Here is a 20719-nt window from a genome sequence, read left to right on the forward strand (position 1 = left end):
ATACATTGAGCCCAAGTGCTTGTGGTTGCCAGACCTTTTAGGTTTAGTTACGTGCTGAGCCCAAGTACATGTGAGTTTGACAAGATGTCAAAATAAACACCCTTTAGTTTAGTTATGTATTGGACCCAAGTACATGTAAGCCTGATAAAATGCCTGACTCAATACCCTAGGATTTGGAATCATTTTAGGACTAAATAGATATGGAATAGATAGTTTTTACAGACTTTATATTGAGTCATAAGGCTGTTTTTATGATTCTAAGAATTTAGGATAGTCATTTCTATATACCTATAAATGTATAAAGGTCTTTTAAGATCTTGTCATGTTTCAATTAACATTAATGTTGATATAATAATTATTTCCATTATATAAGAGATATTTTTTCTCATCAAAGTTTTAATTCATCTTTTTAACAAAACAACAAGGTTCAGATAATATAAATATTTTCTAAATCACCTAGGTACATGATTCACATTTTCTATTCTCTTATCATACATTCTCATAGCATTTATCATACAAAAAACCAAGAATATACACTCTAGTTCCTAAAATTTAATGTTTAGTTTTTATTTATTATAATTTCTTATTAAAAAGTCATTGACTTAATCATTGGGGTCTCTAAACCCCACCAAAGAAATTGTCTTGCAGGAACTGACACATTTACCACAAATTCTCTATTCCACCAATTCAAAAAGAGAGAATATTATCCTAACACTAAAAAACTCTATTCATGAACATATTGGATTTAACATAATGAATTGGCATTTGACCTGATTGTGTACTCTGCGACAAGTTGTGCGAAAGATGATGACTTGTTTTCTAACAATCTTGTTGGAGAATCATATTCCATAACGAGCCCTGCAACATGCATGATCGCAGATAATAAAGAAAATTGTGTGAAGATAGTTGGCCAAGTTGCCAACTTGGCCAACTTGGCCACTTGCTCCTTCATGGATGCTTGCCTATAAATAGGCAAGCATCCAAGCATTATACATGTCAAGTGAAGAGAGAAATAAGAGATAGTGAAGAGAGAAATAAGAGAGAGTGAAGAGGGAAAGTAATCCCACTAAATTGTGAGGTATTTGTGAGAGAGTAAGTGAGGTGTTTTCTCCTAGTAATAGAGAGATTCTTAGTTGTTCTCCTATTATAGAGAGAGGTTGTAATTCCCACATTACTAGTAAAATCCTTCTATACTTGCCCGTGGACGTAGCCTAATTGGGTGAACCACGTAAATTCTCGTGTGTCTCATTTCTCATTTAAGCCTTTTATCTTGTCGGGTTTGCATGACAGTATCCTAACAGTGGTATCAGAGCATTCCTGGTTGGTGTTGTTAACACACAAAAGTTATTCGTGTATACGGTTACTATTCACGTCTACGGCACTATTCACCTATACGGCACTATTCATCCATACGGTACTGTTCACTTACGCTACTGTTGGCGTATATAGAAAGTCAGTGCGGTGATTAAATACAGTCTAGGAAGTTCTGTCTAAGGAGATTGGGTTTTAAGCGGGACCGTTTGTGACCCCTCCAATCTTTCCTAGGAACTTACTTAGTGAAGTATTATTCACACGATACTATTTCTATATACGTTACAGATCTGTGAAACGGTGATAGCTGAATAGATCTCGGTGAATACAATGGCAGCAAAGTACGAGATTGAGAGGTTCAAGGGTAGTAATTTCTCACTGTGGAAAATGAGAATCAAGGCAATCTTGAGGAAAGACAATTGCTTGGCAGCAATTGGGGATCGGCCCGCGGAGATCACTGATAATGCAAAATGGAATGAGATGGATGGCAATGCTATTGCTAACATACATTTAGCACTAACTGATGAAGTATTATCAAGTGTGGCGGAGAAGAAAACAGCTAAGGAGATATGGGAGACTCTAACAAAGCTATACGAGTCCAAGTCTTTGCACACTAAGATTTTCTTAAAGCGGAGACTTTATACCCTTCGAATGGCAGAAACCACGTCGGTGACTGACCACATCAACACAATAAGAACTCTATTTTCACAACTCACTACTTTGGGTCAACAAATAGAGGAAAATGAACGTGCAGAGCTTCTACTTCAAAGTCTTCCTGATTCGTATGATCAGCTCATTATCAACTTGACCAATAATATCCTCTCAGACTATTTAGTCTTCGATGATGTTGCAGCCGCTATCTTGGAAGAAGAAAATAGGCACAAAAACAAAGGAGACAGAAACAGTTCAAACCAAGCTGAGGCATTGTTGGTATCAAGAGGAAGATCAACGGAACGTGGCTCTAGTGGGAGTCAAAGGCAGGGGAGGTCCAAATCAAGAAGTAAGAAGATGGTGAAATGCTACAACTGTGGCAGAAAAGGGCATTTCAAAAAGGACTGTTGGTTTAAAAAGGGTATAGAGAATACTGCAGAGTCATCAAGACCTCAAGGATGTGTTGCAAGCACCTCAGAAGATGGAGAGGTTCTATATAGTGAAGCAGCAACAATCTCTACAGATAGAGAAGAGCTCGCTGAGGTCTGGCTAATGGATTCAGGAGCAACATGGCATATGACCCCTAGACGAGATTGGTTCCATACATATGAACCTATCTCTGGAGGCACAGTGTTCATGGGTGATAATCATGCTGTAGAGATTTCTGGCATTGGCACCATCAAATTGAAGATGTATGATGGCTTAATTCGTACTATTTCAGGAGTGCGACATGTGAAAGACTTAAAGAAGAATCTTTTGTCCGTAGGACAATTTGATAGTCTTGGCTGTAAGATCCGAACAGAGAATGGAATCATGAAAATTGTCAAAGAAGCGCTGGTGGTTTTAAAGGCAAGAAAGACAGTTGCAAACATGTTTGTATTAATGGGAGAAACACATCATGAGGCAGAAGCATCAATCGCATCAGCCAGTCCTGCAGAAGAGAAGACGATGATGTGGCATAAAAAACTAGGCCACATGTCAGAGAAAGGTTTAAAGGTTCTCTCTGATAAGAAGTTACTCCCTGGGCTTACAAAGGTTACTTTACCCTTTTGTGAGCACTGTGTTACAAGCAAACAACATAGGTTGAAGTTTGGCACGTCAACAACTAAGAGCAAATGCATCTTAGACCTGATTCACTCTGATGTTTGGCAAGCACCGGTTGTATCCTTGGGAGGAGCAAGATACTTTGTATCATTCATAGATGACTTCTCCAGGAGATGTTGGGTGTATCCGATTAGAAGGAAGGCAGATGTGTTCGCAGTTTTTAAAACCTTCAAAGTGCGAGTAGAACTTGAATCTGAAAAGAAGATCAAGTGTTTGAGGACTGACAATGGAGGAGAATATACCAGTGATGAATTTGATAACTTCTGTCAACATGAAGGTATCAAAAGGCAGTTCACAACGGCATACACTCCACAACAAAATGGAGTGGCAGAGCGGATGAACAGAACTCTATTGGAAAGAACAAGAGCAATGTTGAAGGCTGCAGGTCTAGAAAAGTCATTCTGGGCAGAAGCAGTCAATACCGCCTGTTATGTAATAAATCGATCTCCGTCTACTGCAATTGAGTTGAAGACACCGATGGAGATTTGGACTGGAAAGCCAGCTGATTATTCTCGATTGCATATATTTGGAAGTCCTGTGTACGTGATGTACAATACTCAAGAGGTCAGCAAGCTGGATTCAAAATCCAGAAAATGTGTATTCTTGGGATATCCTGATGGAGTGAAGGGGTATCGCTTGTGGGATCCCACTGCCCACAAGGTAGTCATCAGCAGAGATGTCATATTTGCAGAAGATAAAATGCAAATGGAAGAAAATAATAGCATTTTAAAGAAGACTACAGAAGTCCAGATGGAAAATACTCAGAATCGTACTTCTTCTGAAGCTGTACCAGATCATGAAGAACAAGAACAAATAGAGTCTGAAACTCCTGAAGTTCGACGGTCAACTCGTGAAAGAAGACCACCGGCTTGGCACTCAGAATATGTTACTGAGAGCAATATTGCATACTGTCTTCTAACAGAGGATGGAGAGCCATCAACTTTCCATGAGGCTATCAAAAGCACAGATGTATCTATGTGGATGACAGCAATGCAAGAGGAGATTGAAGCTCTGCACAAGAATAACACTTGGGATCTTGTTTCGCTACCACAAGGAAGAAAGGCCATTGGCAACAAATGGGTTTACAAGATAAAGCGTGATGGCAATGATCAAGTGGAGCGGTATCGTGCAAGATTGGTGGTGAAAGGATATGCTCAGAAAGAAGGAATAGACTTTAATGAGATATTTTCTCCGGTGGTACGACTTACTACAATCAGAGTAGTCTTGGCAATGTGTGCTATATTTGATCTTCACTTAGAGCAGTTAGATGTGAAAACTGCATTTCTTCATGGAGAACTTGAAGAAGAAATTTATATGCTCCAACCAGAGGGTTTTGCTGAAACATGCAAGGAGAACTTGGTTTGCAGGTTGAACAAATCTCTATACGGTCTCAAACAGGCGCCGAGGTGTTGGTACAAGAGATTTTGATTCCTTCATAATTAGCCTTGGGTACAACAGACTCAGTTCAGACCATTGTACGTATTACAAGAGGTTTGAAGAAAATGATGTTTTCATCATTCTGTTGTTTGTACGTGGATGACATGTTTGGTAATAGGCCCCAACAAAGATCGAGTCCAAGAATTGAAGGCACAGTTGGCTAGGGAGTTTGATATGAAGGACTTGGGACCAGCAAAACAAGATTCTAGGGATGCAAATTCACCGAGACAGAAGTAAGAGGAAGATTTGCTTTCTCAGAAGAATTATTTGAAGAAGATCTTGCGACGCTTTAACATGCAAGATTGTAAGCCAATTTCCACCCCACTTCCTATTAACTTCAAATTATCCTCAAGTATGTCTCCTAGCAATGAAGCAGAGAGGATAGAGATGTCTCGAGTACCGTATGCATCAGTAGTGGGAAGTTTAATGTTTGCCATGATATGTACACGACCAGACATTGCACAAGCAGTGGGAGCAGCTAGTCGATACATGGCAAATCCTGGTAGAGAGCATTGGAATACTATCAAGAGGATCTTGAGATACATCAAGGGGACCTCAGATGCCGCATTATGTTATGGAGGATCAGAATTCATTGTCAGAGGTTATGTTGACTCAGATTTTGCTGGTGACCTTGAGAAAAGAAAATCCACTACAGGCTATGTGTTCATAATTGCAGGAGGAGCTGTGAGCTGGGTCTCTAAACTTCAAACTGTTGTAGCGTTATCCACAACAGAAGCTGAGTATATGGCAACTACACAAGCTTGTAAAGAAGCAATATGGATGAAGAAACTTATGGAGGAGCTCGGGCACAAACACGAGAAGATTCTGGTGTATTGTGATAGTCAGAGTGCCTTGCATATTGCAAGAAATCCAGCGTTTCATTCAAGAACAAAACATATAGATGTTCAGTATCACTTTGTTCGCGAAGTGGTGGAAGATGGAAGTGTGGATTTTCAGAAGGTTTATACAAAGGAAAACCCAGCAGATGCTTTGACCAAACCAGTCAACACTGATAAGTATATATGGTGCAGATCCTCTTATGGCCTAGCAGAAACGTAAGCAGCATGAAGATGGCAAGTATTGAAAGGATAGAAGAATCACAATGATCAAGTGTGAAGACTTGATTAAATCATCAAAGTCTTCAAGTGGGAGAATGTGAAGATAGTTGGCCAACTTGGCCAACTTGGCCACTTGGCCACTTGCTCCTTCATGGATGCTTGCCTATAAATAGGCAAGCATCCAAGCATTATACATGTCAAGTGAAGAGAGAAATAAAAGATAGTGAAGAGAGAAATAAGAGAGAGTGAAGAGGGAAAGTAATCCCACTAAATTGTGAGGTATTTGTGAGAGAGTAAGTGAGGTGTTTTCTCCTAGTAATAGAGAGATTCTTAGTTGTTCTCCTATTATAGAGAGAGGTTGTAATTCCCACATTACTAGTAAAATCCTTCTATACTTGCCCGTGGACGTAGCCTAATTGGGTGAACCACGTAAATTCTCGTGTGTCTCATTTCTCATTTAAGCCTTTTATCTTGTCGGGTTTGCATGCCAGTATCCTAACAAATTGAGCATCAACGTAATTTCTAGGGATTGTTACATCTCTAACGTTTCAATACACACCGTGACTCAGAAGCAAAACCATGTCACTGTCAAGAACAGAAGTTATCCGATGTGCAATGGTTATAACTGTACAGTCAGAGAAGTGTTGCCTGAGGGTTTGCTGGATAAGATTATCGGTAGATGTGTCAACCGAAGCAGTAGCTTCATCAAGGACTAACACCTTACTTTTCTTGAGTAGCACACGCCCAAGACAAACTAGCTGCCTCTGACCCATACTCCAGTTCTCCCCGTTCTCGTTAACTACAACATCGGATGATCATTTGCAATGTATGTAAATTCCATGTCATTATCAGTTCAAGAAGCCATGCATGCAAATTGTAAAGTGGTGGCTGGCAAGAAAGAAAAACCTGTGGAGTCTAGCTTTCTTTCTTTCTTCCTAACTTCGTCTCCAAGTTGGCACTTGTCAAGAGCCTAGAACCATTAAAGAACTCAAGTTAGCATGTGTGTCATCCATCAATGACCAATCCTAGAAACATTGCAAATCAATTCAAAGGAAACACACAAACTCATACTCACACTTGTATGTTACTATATATTCTACACACACGCACCCCTCTTCTCTTAGGGGCAAACATGATAGAAACAACACACCTACCAGATCAGTTCATCAGTGTGCTCTTCAAGTGGGTCCAGATTACTTCGTATAGTCCCTTCAAACATGGTTGGATCCTGAGGAATAATGCTTAGTCTTGACCTTAAATCATGCAGTCCAATCGATGAGATATCAAGTCCATCAATCATAATCTGACCAGCAGCAGGTTTGACAATACGAAAAAGAGTTTGTATGAGAGTTGATTTACCACTGCCTGTTCTCCCTACAATACCAGTTTTCTTTCCCCCTGGAAAGGTGCATGTAATACCGCGGAGCACAAGTGGCAGTTCTGGAGCATAACGGACCTGTCATACAGTATTTAATAATAACACAAATAGCTATGAATTGGCGCAATCAATGGAAGAAACTAAAGTTACCTGCAGGTTGTTGACGTCAACTTCACCATGGGATGGCCAAGAACGGCCTGGCCTGTTTGCTTCTACTACAAGAGGTGGCTCACTAGGAATAGACATGTATTGAATAATTCTCTCTACAGATATGATTTTGTTCTCACAATCACATAAATTCCATATCACTGAAGCTTGTAACATGTTTAGGTTGAGTCCATATGTCACAGCCAAGCCGACAATGGCTTTAGAAATGGGAAAACAAAAGGAAAAGGGTGTGTTTTTGGCTTAGCACCTACATGTTAATGTTCAAGAAAATAAAGAGTAGATATCAGACATGAACTACATACCTGGATCAATATTGCTTCGGAAGGAGACTAAGAAAGCCAAAGAGAAAGCAAAAGTAACAGAAGAGAACATGTCCAGGCGGAAGCAAAGCCACTCCCTTGCACCAGCAATGTGAAATTTGGGCCGAGAATACGCATCTGTAACTTTCATATTTGTTTCTTGGAATCTTGATTGCTGATCGAAGCTCTTGATAGTTGTTGCTCCCGAAATTGTTTCAGAAAAATGTTGTATAACTGGAGCTTTGCATACTCCAACCAAACGTGAAAGCTCTCTTGCATAAGATATGTAATATCTCTGCGTGCATTATGGAAATGCATTATATCTCCTCTTAGTCATAATTAATAAAACGGGGGTTACATCTAATTGCTAAGAATTACTTTAAAGTCGTTTCCTATCTTCTGACTTCACTCATTTTTATCATAACTTATCTATGAAAAACAACTTCTGAACTATAACTCAATATCAAATTTCATTTTCAAGTCATTCCAAACCAACTCTGATAATCACGAGGATTACCTGATACCAGATGCAGGCAGCAATCACAGGGATGAAAACGATAAAAACTTGCCATGCTACCTGTGACATCACTGCAATGATTCCTAGAAGCTGGATAACTGAGAAGGCAAGTGCCCCAATTAGATATGGAATTCGAGTTTCAACTGCACTTTGATCCGTAGAAACCTATATGAGAAGAAAGACATCAATAAAGTGAAACTAATGAAATTGGTATCTTATTTTTAAAGAGATTGGATTTTAGAGCATCAGACCTACAGAAGTTGCTTACTTTATTTATCATTCGTCCACTAGGGGTAGCATCGAAAAAGGATATAGGAGCACGAAATATGCACAGATGCATTTTATTGAAGAGTAGAGTTGCAGTTTTGTACCCGCTGTTGCATGAAGCGTGGCTGTAGCTAAAATGCAAATCGAACTTCCAATAGCGAACAAGACATAGATGATTATTAATGTAGATCCACTGACAACAGGTTTAACATCCTTTGACACAGGAGCTGCCCATGCCATCCAGTAGTTGCTACTAATTTGAAGGACCTGAAAGAGAATCTGTGCCAATAATATAAAGGGCACAAGACCTCCTCCATATGTTGTTGTGATATAGTTCCAGTAAATAGGAAATCCAACACTACCTGTCTCTCTTTCTTCTTCTTGAATGATCTGTGCTTTTGGCTCAGCTACCTTATCTGATTTACCATTTTCATAATCGTTTTTTCCTTGTTTCTGCACAATACCATTAGTATCTGACACCGGTCCTTTCTGCGTCTTGGTATAGAGCCCGTGCTATCTGAATTCTCTGCTTCTGTCCATCGCTTAAGTTGTTTCCCCTCTCACCAATAACTGTTTGATCACCAAATGACATAATTTCAAGGTCCATCTTCAGGGAACATGCCTCCAGTATCCTTTCATATCTTTCTCTGTCCATCTCCTTACCAAACAATATGTTCTCTTCAATCTTGCCACTCTGTATCCAGGCAGACTGGGCAACATAGGCCTTCGTCCCACATAACTTGAGAGTCCCTGAGATCTTGTGCAGTTCCCCCAAAACGCAGGAAAGTAAGCTTGACTTGCCTGAACCAACTGTTCCGCAAACAACAACTCTCATGCCATGGAGCACTCTGACGTTAATATCCTTTAATGTTGCACTAGGTGAAGACAAATCCCAGGAGAAATTTCCATCAGCAATCTCAATTGCTGTATCAGAGCTTCCCATTGGTTGCTTCTCCAAAACATCAGACTGCAAGTCATCAAGACAAAGGAAAGAGGCAATTCGGTCAAGAGAAACCTTGGTCTGAACTGTCATAGAAAGTGTATCAGGAAGACTATAGATTGGCATTTGAAGGACACTGAAAGTTGCAAGTGCAGATAAGATTTTCCCTGATTCAAGTGGGATGCCTATAAGCATACAAGCACCAAAAGTGGCCACAGCCACAAGAGTAGGAGCTAGCCAGAAGACAGACATGATCATTGCCGAATTATAAACATATTTCTTCAACCATCCTGTCTCTACGTCTCTGAGTTCAAGAATCTTAGACAGAAACTTCATTTCCCACCCCTGAAGCTTAAAAATCCTCATATTCCTTAAAATCTCTGTGGTTGCCCTCATTCTTTTATCTTTTGAGTCCATTAACTTGTCTTGAAACGTTTCTTGTAATCTACCCAGAGGATAGTTCATCAACATGACACCTATTGTTGCAACAAAAGCAGCAACTAATGCAAGCCCCAAATTTTGGTATAGTATCAATAAGGCCAAACCAACTTGCAATAGGATCAACCATGGATCGTGCATGTACCAACTAAACTCACCAATTCTGTCTGCATCAACAGTCATGATATTGATGATTTCACCGCTAGTTTGGCCCTGCTTTGACTGATTAGAGAGGGTCAAACCTTTGTTGTAAATCATTGTGGTTGTTACTGCACGGTGCCTTAATCCTATTTGTTGCAACCTAAAGAACCAGTGCCTCTGTGAGATGCACTCTACAAGCTTCGCAATGAAAAAGGTTGAAGCTAAAATATATCCCTGATTTTTGTATTCTCCTCGTCCATCAAGGCATTGAACAAAAGCGTCGATAAGGTATGGACCAACATAGTAGGAAGCTGATCTAAGAATAATATTTATAATATTAATAATAAAATTAAACTTGCATGATCCAAGTTTAAATGAGCATGGTTGCAACACCGAATTCAAGAATATTGGATGTGGATCTGGATATAAGTTCGTGTCATAAAAGTGTGATAATTAAATAGATTAATTAAAAAAACAAAAAAAAATCAACAGGAAGGAAAAAAAACTAATGAAGAAAAAGAAAAAAAAATGAATTAATTGGATTAACCCTTTAAACCAGGTTATCCCGTAAAACCTAGGATTCGCGTCATGAAAGTTTGATAACTAAATAGAAAAAAAAATGATGGGTTTACCCAAAACTAACTGGGTTAACCTATCAAACCAAGTTAACCTGTCAAGCCCATGATACGTGTCATGAAAGTATGAAAGTCTGATAATTAAATAGAAAGAAAATTAACTTTAACAAACAAAACTAAATGAAAAAAATAACTTGTCAAAGCAGATTAACCCATCAAACCCGAGATCCATATCATGAAAATCTGATAATTAAATAAAAAAAATTTAACATTAAAAAAACTAAATCAAACAAAAAAAATTAGAAAGAAAAAAAAAGCTAATACTGTAGTAATCCATAGTGTTTTTTTTTTTTTTTAAATCTACAAAGTTAAGTTCTCAACCAGCTCAATATATAAAAAAAACCGACAAAGACTATTTAAAAAAAAAAAGAGAAAGTCAATTTTGGGTAAAATAAATGAAATAAATGTAAAAAAAAGAAAACAAAAGAGAAAAAAAAAACACATGGGAAAGCTACAGTGTTTAAAAGAAAAAAAAAAAAAAAAACTAAATTTTTCAACCAACTTAATAGTAAAAAAATAAAATCAACAAAAATAATTCTGAAAAAAAAAAAAGAAAAAGAAGAAGAAAATATGTAAAAAATGACAACTTTGGAAAAAAAAACAAATAAAAAACATTTGGGGAAAACTAAAGCTAGATTATCAGGCTCAATATTAAAAAAATAAATTCGATAAAGATAATTTTTTAAAAAAATATGTGGGGGAACACTGCAGCAAAACAAAAACTATGTAGGGAAAACACTGTAGCAATCCATATTTTTAAAAAAAAAAACTACAAAGCTAAATTCTCAACCAACTTAATATAAAAAAAATAAAATCTACAAAGACTATTTTGAAAACAAAAGGAATAAATAAATCATAAAAAAAAAACAATGTATGAGAATATTATAGCAATCCACAATGTTTTTAAAAAAAAAATTACATAGTTAAATTTTCAACCAGCTCAATATATAAAACAATTAACAAAGATAATTTTTGAAAAAAAGAAGAAGAAGAAGAAGCCAATTTTGGGTAAAAAAAGGAAAAAAAACATGTAAAAAAGAAAAGAAACAAAAGTGGAAAAAAAAGCTGCTACAGAAAAATAAAAAGAAGAAAAAAAAAACGTTACAGTATTTTAGGTAAAAAAAAAACATGTAAAAAAAAAAAAAAACCTGCTACAAAAAAAGGAAAAAAAAACAACTACTACTACAGTGAAAATCCTACGCGTTTTAGAGTTCTTTAGTTGCACATGGTTTTTTATAAAATTAAATAAGATTAAATTTATTATTTAATATTAGTTAATTTTATTTGGAGCTTTTTTTAATATCTCTTTAATTTTTAAAAAATTAATTCAAGTAATCTTTTTCTAAATAGTAATCAAAGGCATTTTGGATATAATTGGGGTTTCTGTTAAATTTTCAAATATTTGGTCAATTCTTACAGCTTTAAAACACATTAACAAGGTTATTGTAATTAATTTTACCCTATGTCTTTGAAATGTTATTGCTCATTAATTTTATTTAGGATATATATATCATAACAAATTGGGTAAACTATGTAGTAAAAACATCCATCAGATTCAAACTAATGAAATTATTACATATTTTTTTAGTTATTTTATTAATAACATTTTCAATAACAATTTTAATAGAACATCATTTAATTATTTTTTATATTCAACATCAATTTTTAACTAGCAGCAACTAAATTAGCAAAAAAGTCTATAACTGTCTTGGTTACCGAAACTACAGTTCCTGATAGGACACGATTCAGGCGGTTGTGATGATGCCTCAGTTGTCGTCGTCATCGAGAGAACATAAACACATGATAATTCATTTCAGCAGCAGCCATATCATTTAGTTCAGTTAAATCTCTCAAAACCCGTATCTGACCTGACTCTGTACTCTGCAACAAGTTGTGCAAATGACGAAGATTTGTTCTCTAACAATCTTGCTGGAGAATCATATTCCTCAATGAGCCCTGCAACATGATAGCAAATGCTTTAGAAACTTTACCATCACCAGAACTTCTACGTGCTGTCACATCATGTTTCCTTACTCACCATTACTCAAAAGCAAAACCATGTCACTATCAAGAACAGAAGTTATCCGATGTGCGATGGTTATAACAGTACAATCGGAGAAGTGCTGCCTTAAAGTTTGCTGAATTAGATTATCGGTAGAGGTGTCAACTGAGGCAGTAGCTTCGTCAAGGACCAACACCTTACTTTTCTTCAGTAGCACACGCCCAAGACATACTAGCTGCCTCTGACCCATACTCCAGTTCTCTCCATTCTCGATCACTGCAGCACCACATGACCATTTCCAATGTAAGTAAATGTCATTTTCATCTATAAGAAGATATGCACAAAGATTGAACAGCAGTGACTAGTGAGAAATACAAACCTGTGGAGTCTAACTTCCTTTCCTTCTTTCTAACTTCATCTCCAAGTTGGCACTTATCCAGAGCCTAGAACCATTAAGAACTCAAGTGAGCATGTGTGGCATCCTTCAATTACCATTTCTAAAAGCATTGCATATCGATTCTAAGAACACACATATGCATACACGTGTAAATAATTATGTTTACCTCCCAAATCTGTTCATCCGTGTGCTCTTCAAGGGGGTCCAGATTGCTTCGTACAGTCCCTTCAAACATGGTTGGATCCTGAGGAATAATGCTCAGTCTTGACCTCAAGTCATGCAGTCCAATCAATGAGATATCAATATCGTCAATCATAATGCGACCAGCAGCAGGTTCAACAATACGGAAAAGAGTCTGTATGAGCGTCGATTTGCCACTGCCTGTCCTCCCTACAATACCAGTTTTCATACCTCCTGGGAAAGTGCAAGTGAGACCACGCAGAACAAGTGGCATATGTGGGGCATACCGGACCTGCATAACACCTCAATCATTAGTAACAATTAGCACATAGCAATTGGAGAAATCATTGGAGAAAAGCAGCTAAAATTACCTGCAGATTATTAATTTCAACTTCACCATGTGATGGCCAAGAACGGTTTGGCCTGCTTGCTTCTATTATGAGAGGAGGCTCACTAGGAATGGACATGTACTGAAGAATTCTCTCTACTGATATGATTTTGTTCTCACAATTGCATAAATTCCGTATTACCCAAGCTTGTAACATGTTCAGGTTGAGTCCATATGTCACTGCTAAGCCCGCAATGGCTTTAGAAAAAGAAAGGAAAAGGGAGAAGGTTTATTTCAGGTTTAGCAATTAATTGTCAATTCTCGGAAGGGATAAAAAAAACGATATACAAGAAATGAACTACATACCTGGATCAATTCCCTTTGGGAAAGAGACTACGAAAACCAAAGAGAAAGCAAACATAATAGAAGAGAACATATGAAGGCGGAAGCAAAGCCATTCCATTGCAGCAACAGCATGAAATTTGGGCCGAGAATATGCATCTGTTACTATCATATTTGTTTCTTGGAATCTTGATTGTTGATCAAAGCTCCTGATAGTTGCTGCTCCTGAAATTGTTTCAGAAAAATGTTGGATAACTGGAGCTTTGTATACCCCAACCAACCTTGAAAGTTCTCTTGCTGAAGGTATATAATATCGCTGCATGAGTTATGAAACATGTTAGAAACCATCTGTTCCTGAATGTTAAATAATAAAGATGTGAAGCAGTGGCTGCATCTACTTGCATGCCGTTGAACTTTATCTTATAAAATTTCATTTCCGTTCAAAATCATGGGAGAAAGAAAAAGGCCAATTAAGAGATGATAAGCGCACAAATGGTGTGCACTGAGGTAGAACTTGATACATATAAAGAGTCTGGAGACATCACCTGATACCAGATGCAGGCAGCAATGACAGGGATGAAAACGATAAAAACTTGCCAAGCCACCTGAGACATAACTGCAATGATTCCCAGAAGTTGAATAGATGAGAAGGCAAGTGCTCCAACTTGATATGGAATTTGTGTTTCAACCTCACTTTGATCGGTAGAAGCCTGTACGAGAAGAAATAGTACATAAAGTGAAACCAGTGAACTTGGTATCTTTCTTTTGAGTCAATTTTTATCAGTATATTAAAGAACCTGATAAGACATACAGAAATTACATACTCTGTTTAGGATTCTTCCACTAGGAGTTGAGTCGAAAAAGGACATGGGGGCACGAAAAATGCACAGATGCATTTTATTAAAGAGTAGAGTTGCAGTTTTGTACCCTGCTATTACAAGAAGTGTAGATCTAGCGAGGATGCAAAATGAACTTCCAATAGCCAGACATACATAGACCATTATTAGAGTATATCCACTGACAACAGGTTTCATATCCTTTGACACAGGAGTTGCCCATGCCATCCAATAATTGCTACCAATTTGAAGGATCTGAAAGAGAATCTGTGCCATTAATATGAAGGGCACAAGAGCTCCACCATATGCTGTTGTGAGAAACTTCCAGTAGATAGGAAACCCAACACTACCTTTCTCTCTCTCTTCTTCTTGAATGAGTTGTGCTTTTGGCCCAGCTACCACATGTTCTTTACCATTTTGAGAATCCTTATTTCCTTCTTTTTGCAAAATCCTATCCCCACTTTTGTTTTCGTTCCCGGAAATTTCATTTTCAGAAGCCGATTCTGCTTGTTTGGAATCAAATGCTGATAAAGCTGCCTTGTGAGCACCAACAAGTTCCATGAAATCAGATCCTGAATTGAGAATGTCATCATATTTTCCAGCTTGTGTGATCCTTCCATCTTTCATGACCTAACCGGAAGGCACAAGTTGAATCAAAATATTCCATCAGGCGAAATGATAATCCAGATGCAATGAAGAAAAGAAATGTGCATACTCACCAAAATTAGATCAGCAGCAGGTAAGAACTCGACTTGATGAGTAACGTAAATAACAGTTTTCGAATTCAAAAGCCCAAGCAAAGCTTCCTGTTAGGCAAAATTAAACAAATATATTCTAAGAGAAATTTATGTAAGAGAGGAAAAAACAATCAAAATGCAAAACAGAACAACGGGTGGTTTAACTAGTTGGATTAGTAATTTGTTTTCCCACAGAAACTACAACCAAAAGTTAACAGTCACTGATAAGGGAATTTTTAGCATGTATAATTTCCGCTATTCATGCTTGATTTTTAATTATTTTGGATATGTTGCACAAGACAATTAGAATTTTGAATCTCTTTTTGAACTATTGACCTCGTGGGAAATTAATGTGTTTTCAGATCTTAGGTTACTGAACAGGCAGAGCCGGGCAGTGAAACTGAACAGTGATTCATTATGTGCTGCAAAGAAGCTATAAAATTTAGTTTCGGATGTTCGTAACCATTTTCAAATAGCTGAGATGAAGGTCTACAAAACATATGAAGGGCATATAACTCAGTTTTGTTGTTTCGAAGCCCAAACAGCGAGTTGAAAAACAAGGATTGAACCAGCCCGAAATTCCTGCACTGCAAAGACTGTTTCGGTTTATGGCACTTATCGCAACGCTCAGATGTCCAAAAATTGCAAGATCAGTTTCGTTGGAAAGAAAATTTGATTCTCTACAATTTCTCCAGAAATAGAGATCTTTGAATTCGCACGTTTTCTACCTCAAATCGGGCCCGCAATGTCTGAGTAGGAAGGAATTTAATGCAGAAAAGGAAACTTTCCTCATTACTGCAGGGGTAGAAAAGTCACAATATAAAAGAAGAAAAAGGAGGAGAGAAGACAGAACAGAAACCCTACAACATAGAAAATAGAAAGAGAGGAGGCGGCACCAAAGGAACAAAAGAGGGGCAGAGGCAAAACTATTGAAAACCGGGAGGACACCTATCTTTTCGACGGAAATTCTCTGCTCTTGAGTGATGTTCATCGTATCAAGTTTGTTTCTCTTTAATTTAACTATGGAGTAGACTTTTATTCTGGGATTTTTGATGTAACCTTACTATGATTATGTGAACAATTTCTTCGATTGAATTATTACATTAAGATGTTGAGTATTTCATTCTATGTGTAATGCTTGAGTGTGTTTGGCCAACATCTGCATGATTTAGATTTCAATTTGAAACTGAGAAGTGATAATTGTTTTAGCTATTGTTTGAAATACCGTAAGAAATCTATAGGATAGAGATATCCTAAGAACTTTTGTAATCGTTACAGGTTTTACAGTACTTAATAGATTTCGACAAGTTCAAAACTTTTGTAGAGTATATGAAATTTGTTTGTCGAAATAATTTATTGATGCTCGAGAGAGATTAATATTTACATAAGGAAAACCTGATTATCAACATTAGGAGTAATTAATTTAATCGAGAAAGTTCATGTAAGCATAGTTACGGTAAGTCAGAAATCCTAGAACCAGTATAATTGAATTCATTAATATTTAATCAATTGGTTGTTTGTTTTTAATCATTAATTTTTATTTCATAAACTATCTTATTCGATTCCTCAAATAGATCATAATTTAAAAGACTTTGGTAATTAGTAGTAATTTTTACAAATCCTCGTGGGACGATATTCTACTCATCACTTTATTACTTGTTACGATTTGTGCACTTGCAAATTTAACCAACAGTCACTACGAACAATTGTATTAAGAAAGATGAGAAATTTCACCTTAAATAAATGAGATCCTGTATGAGCATCCACAGCACTGAAAGGGTCATCGAAAAGATAGATATCAGCGTCTTGGTACAGAGCCCGTGCTATCTGAATTCTTTGCTTCTGTCCACCGCTTAAGTTGATTCCCCTCTCACCAATAACTGTTTGATCACCAAATGACAGAATTTCAAGGTCCTTCTTCAGGGAACATGCCTCCAGTACCCTTTCGTATCTCTCTCTGTCCATAACCTTACCAAACAATATGTTCTCTTCAATCTTGCCACTCTGTATCCAAGGTGACTGGGCAACGTAGGCTTTTGTCCCACATATCTTGAGAGTCCCTGAGATCTGGGGTACTTCACCCAATATGCAGGAAAGTAAGCTTGACTTGCCTGAACCAACTGTTCCGCAAACAGCAACTCTCATGCCATGGAACACTTGGAAGTTTATATTTTTCAATGTTGCACTAGGCGAAGAAACGTCCCAAGAGAAATTCCCATCCACGATCTCAACTGCTGTATCAGAACTACCTTTTGGAAGCTTCTCTAACACATCATTCTTCAAGTCATCAAGACTAATGAAAGATGCAATTCTGTCCAGGGAAACCTTGGTCTGAACTATCATAGAAACCATATCAGGAAGACCATAGATTGGGTCTTGAAGAATCCTGAATGTTGCAAGTGCAGATAAGATCTTCCCTGATTCAAGAGGGATTCCAATAAGCATACAAGTACCAAAAGTGGCCACAGCCACGAAACTAGGAGCCCCCCAGAAGACAAAACTGATCATTGCGGAATTATAAACATATTTCTTCAACCATCCTGTCTCTACTTGCCTAAGATCAAGAATCTTAGACAAAAACTTCATTTCCCACCCCTGCAACTTGAGAATCCTCATATTCCTTAAAATCTCAGAGGTAGCCTTCATTCTTTTATCTTTTGATTCCATTAACTTCTCTTGAAAATGCTCTTGCAATCTCCCCAGTGGATAGTTTAACAACATGACAACTATTGTTGCAACAAAAGTAGAAACTGTTGCAAGCCCCAGATTTTTGTACAGTATCAGCAAGGCCAAACCAACTTGCAAGATGAGCAACCACGGATCATGCATGTACCAACTAAAATCACTAATTCTCTCTGCATCAACCGTCATGATGTTGATGATTTCCCCACTAGTCTGGCCCTGCTTTGACTGACTGGAAAGGGTTAAAGCCTTGTTGTAAATCATCGTGGTTGCTACAGCACGGAGCCTAATTCCAATTTGCTGCAACCTAAAGAACCAGTGCCTCTGTGAGAGGCACTCTACAACCTTGGCAACAAAAAAGGTTGAAGCTAAAATATATCCCTGATTTTTGTATTCTCCTCGCCCATCAAGGCATTGAACAAAAGAATCAATAAGGTAAGGACCAACATAAGAAGCTGAGGTGTATATTATTGCCAACAAAGCTGTCAATAGAATTTCTTTCCAAGCAGACAAGAACAATGCCTTGAGGAGCTTGAAAGCCGTAACTCTACTAGCAGCACCACTATCTGACTCAAGCTTATTTTTAAAAACTGAGAATGCTCCAGCTACACTATCAACACTATGAAGTTGAGGAACATCTTCAAGGTCTAGAGTTTTCTTATTGCCAAAAGCAATAAGAGAACCCATCCAAGAGAAGGTAAGAATACTGAAAAGACCAGCATTTGCATAAGGGGTCAAACTATCACCTCCTCTGGACTTACTTGACTCTAAACCATTAATTGAACTAGAATCACCATTCAAAAGGGGTTGTTCAAGAAGAGTATCTTGATACTCATTTCTCGAAAACCCCACATAACAGAGAAAAAAGGCAGTGAAAACAGAGACTAAATCAGATACTAAATACTGTATCTCAAAGGACCCATGTTTATGATAAACAAGAAAATCTACAACAAGACAATAACAAGAAATTGAGAAAAAAAGAGCCCACCAGACTCTCAACCAGAAAGGGAACTTTGTTTCACCTGAATTGAAGAATTGGGTGTGAAGATAAACAGAAAGTGCAGCCCAAGACAGTGCAGTAAGCACAAAATCTAAAAGGGTCACTAGTTTATCATCAGACCAACCATTTGTATACCAATAGAAGTAGCTGACTAAAGACAGGACAAGATTAAGCAATGAAACACCTAAAGAACAGAAGAGAGTCTGTTTGTAGAACAAAAACCTCTTGTTATTGCTAAACCTCTCTTTAGAACCTTGATCACCATCACCCACCCTGAGCTTTTTAAACACAAAGGAGACAAACAGAGCAAGTAACAAAACAAAGTGCAATGAAGCAGCAAAGCCACGTAGGAAAATGGGTTTAAGGAGAAAATAAGTAGCTGAATCCATTAAGCTGGAAGAAGACTTTAAAAGATTGGTCAGGAGAGCAGTAGCAGTGTTTGTCGAATCAAAGAGATGCATCGTTTTGAGATGTTTTTCGTTTTTTTTTTTTTTTTTTTTTTGAGAGAGGTGTTTTAGTGTTTTGAGAGGTTTTTGGTGCTTCGCTCGACAATAAACAAAAGGGGAGAGGAAGACCCTTTTTTTCTTGTCGTTTTGGCTAGTGGGGAAATCCGTGGCTGCAAATCTATATATAGATTGAAAGGGAGTTTAGTGGGAGAGAGAACGAAGGAGAGAATTGGAAACGTGGCGAGCAAGACTTAGAACTCGGAGTCGGAGAAGGAAGAGACAAAATGTTGGCGGCTTTTACTAGGAAGGAAGAACGTTACCTTGGAGATGTTTAACTTTCTGATTATTATTACTATTTATTTATGAATTTATCGTTGCTCACAATGAATTGATCAGGTCATGTTCATGTAAAACATTAACAGCAAGTTTAGTAATGTTATGATTACGTACCGAGGATGACGAAGATCATGAAGATGTTAAACTCTAATCTCAGCCCTCCATTTAATTTCACTCCTTTGCAAATTTTCACTCTCCCCGCCAGCCATTGCAACGCATCACCACCGCCTCTCCACCCTCGACTGTACCTCCTCCCATCAACATTTGCCATTTTTTTTTCCTTTAAATTTTGAAAAAAAGAAGCAGGGAGAGCATTGAGATATTTCATGATGTTTGAGAAATAATTAGCGGTATTTTATAAATTATTTTTTGAATTTTACTTTAATAAAAAAGAAATAAATGAGTATCTTTGTTTATTGGTAATGGATTTTACTTTTTTTTCCCTCTCTTGTATTTATTTTTTATAAAATAAATACCATGAAATAATTAATATAATATTACTAGTTACTTCATGTTTATCACAAAGCAGTTTATGATAGTATTTAAAACCACAATTTAAACTTGATGAATTAAGAGAAATCTCTCGCTTGAGTCTCGTAAGGAGAGAATGAACATGGTGTCTGCAGATACTTTGGCTGGAGTGAGATCGCTTCCCACAAAACCACCTGATATAGTGAATGAATTTGGATTTTCATCGGGACAAGAGAGAGTCTCTTTCAGAGATAAGATACTAGGTATTCAAACTCCTTCGTCTATGAGAGAAAGGGTTAATTTGATTACCGATGATTGTCCGTATTGAGCATGATAATGAGAATCATATATTACCAAAGTTCTATATTGATGATTCAGTCTTTCAAGAGTTATGCTATCTTTGGTATGACTCTTTGATCATTAAACTTATTGGTGAGAACATTGGTTACTATTAGTTAAGATTGAGATTGAAAGGGGTCTAGAAATTGAACGGAGGTTTTGAGCTTATAGACATTGGCAATGGTTTTTTCATGGTCAAATTTGATCTTGCAGATGATAGAGCGAAAATAATTAATGTAGGGCCTTGGATGCCTTTTGACCATTACTTTGCAGTACATA

The 20719-nt window shown here is 37.3% G+C and overlaps 2 pseudogenes; both read right to left on the reverse strand.

Moving 5' to 3' along the window:
- Positions 1 to 552: 552 nt before the first annotated feature.
- LOC118056782 (ABC transporter C family member 3-like) lies at positions 553 to 11776 on the reverse strand (annotated as a pseudogene).
- Positions 11777 to 11905: 129 nt separating this feature from the next.
- LOC118056903 (ABC transporter C family member 3-like) lies at positions 11906 to 19593 on the reverse strand (annotated as a pseudogene).
- Positions 19594 to 20719: the final 1126 nt, after the last annotated feature.

This window comes from Populus alba, chromosome 1 (genome assembly GCF_005239225.2).
Source record: "Populus alba chromosome 1, ASM523922v2, whole genome shotgun sequence".
Taxonomy (NCBI): domain Eukaryota; kingdom Viridiplantae; phylum Streptophyta; class Magnoliopsida; order Malpighiales; family Salicaceae; genus Populus; species Populus alba.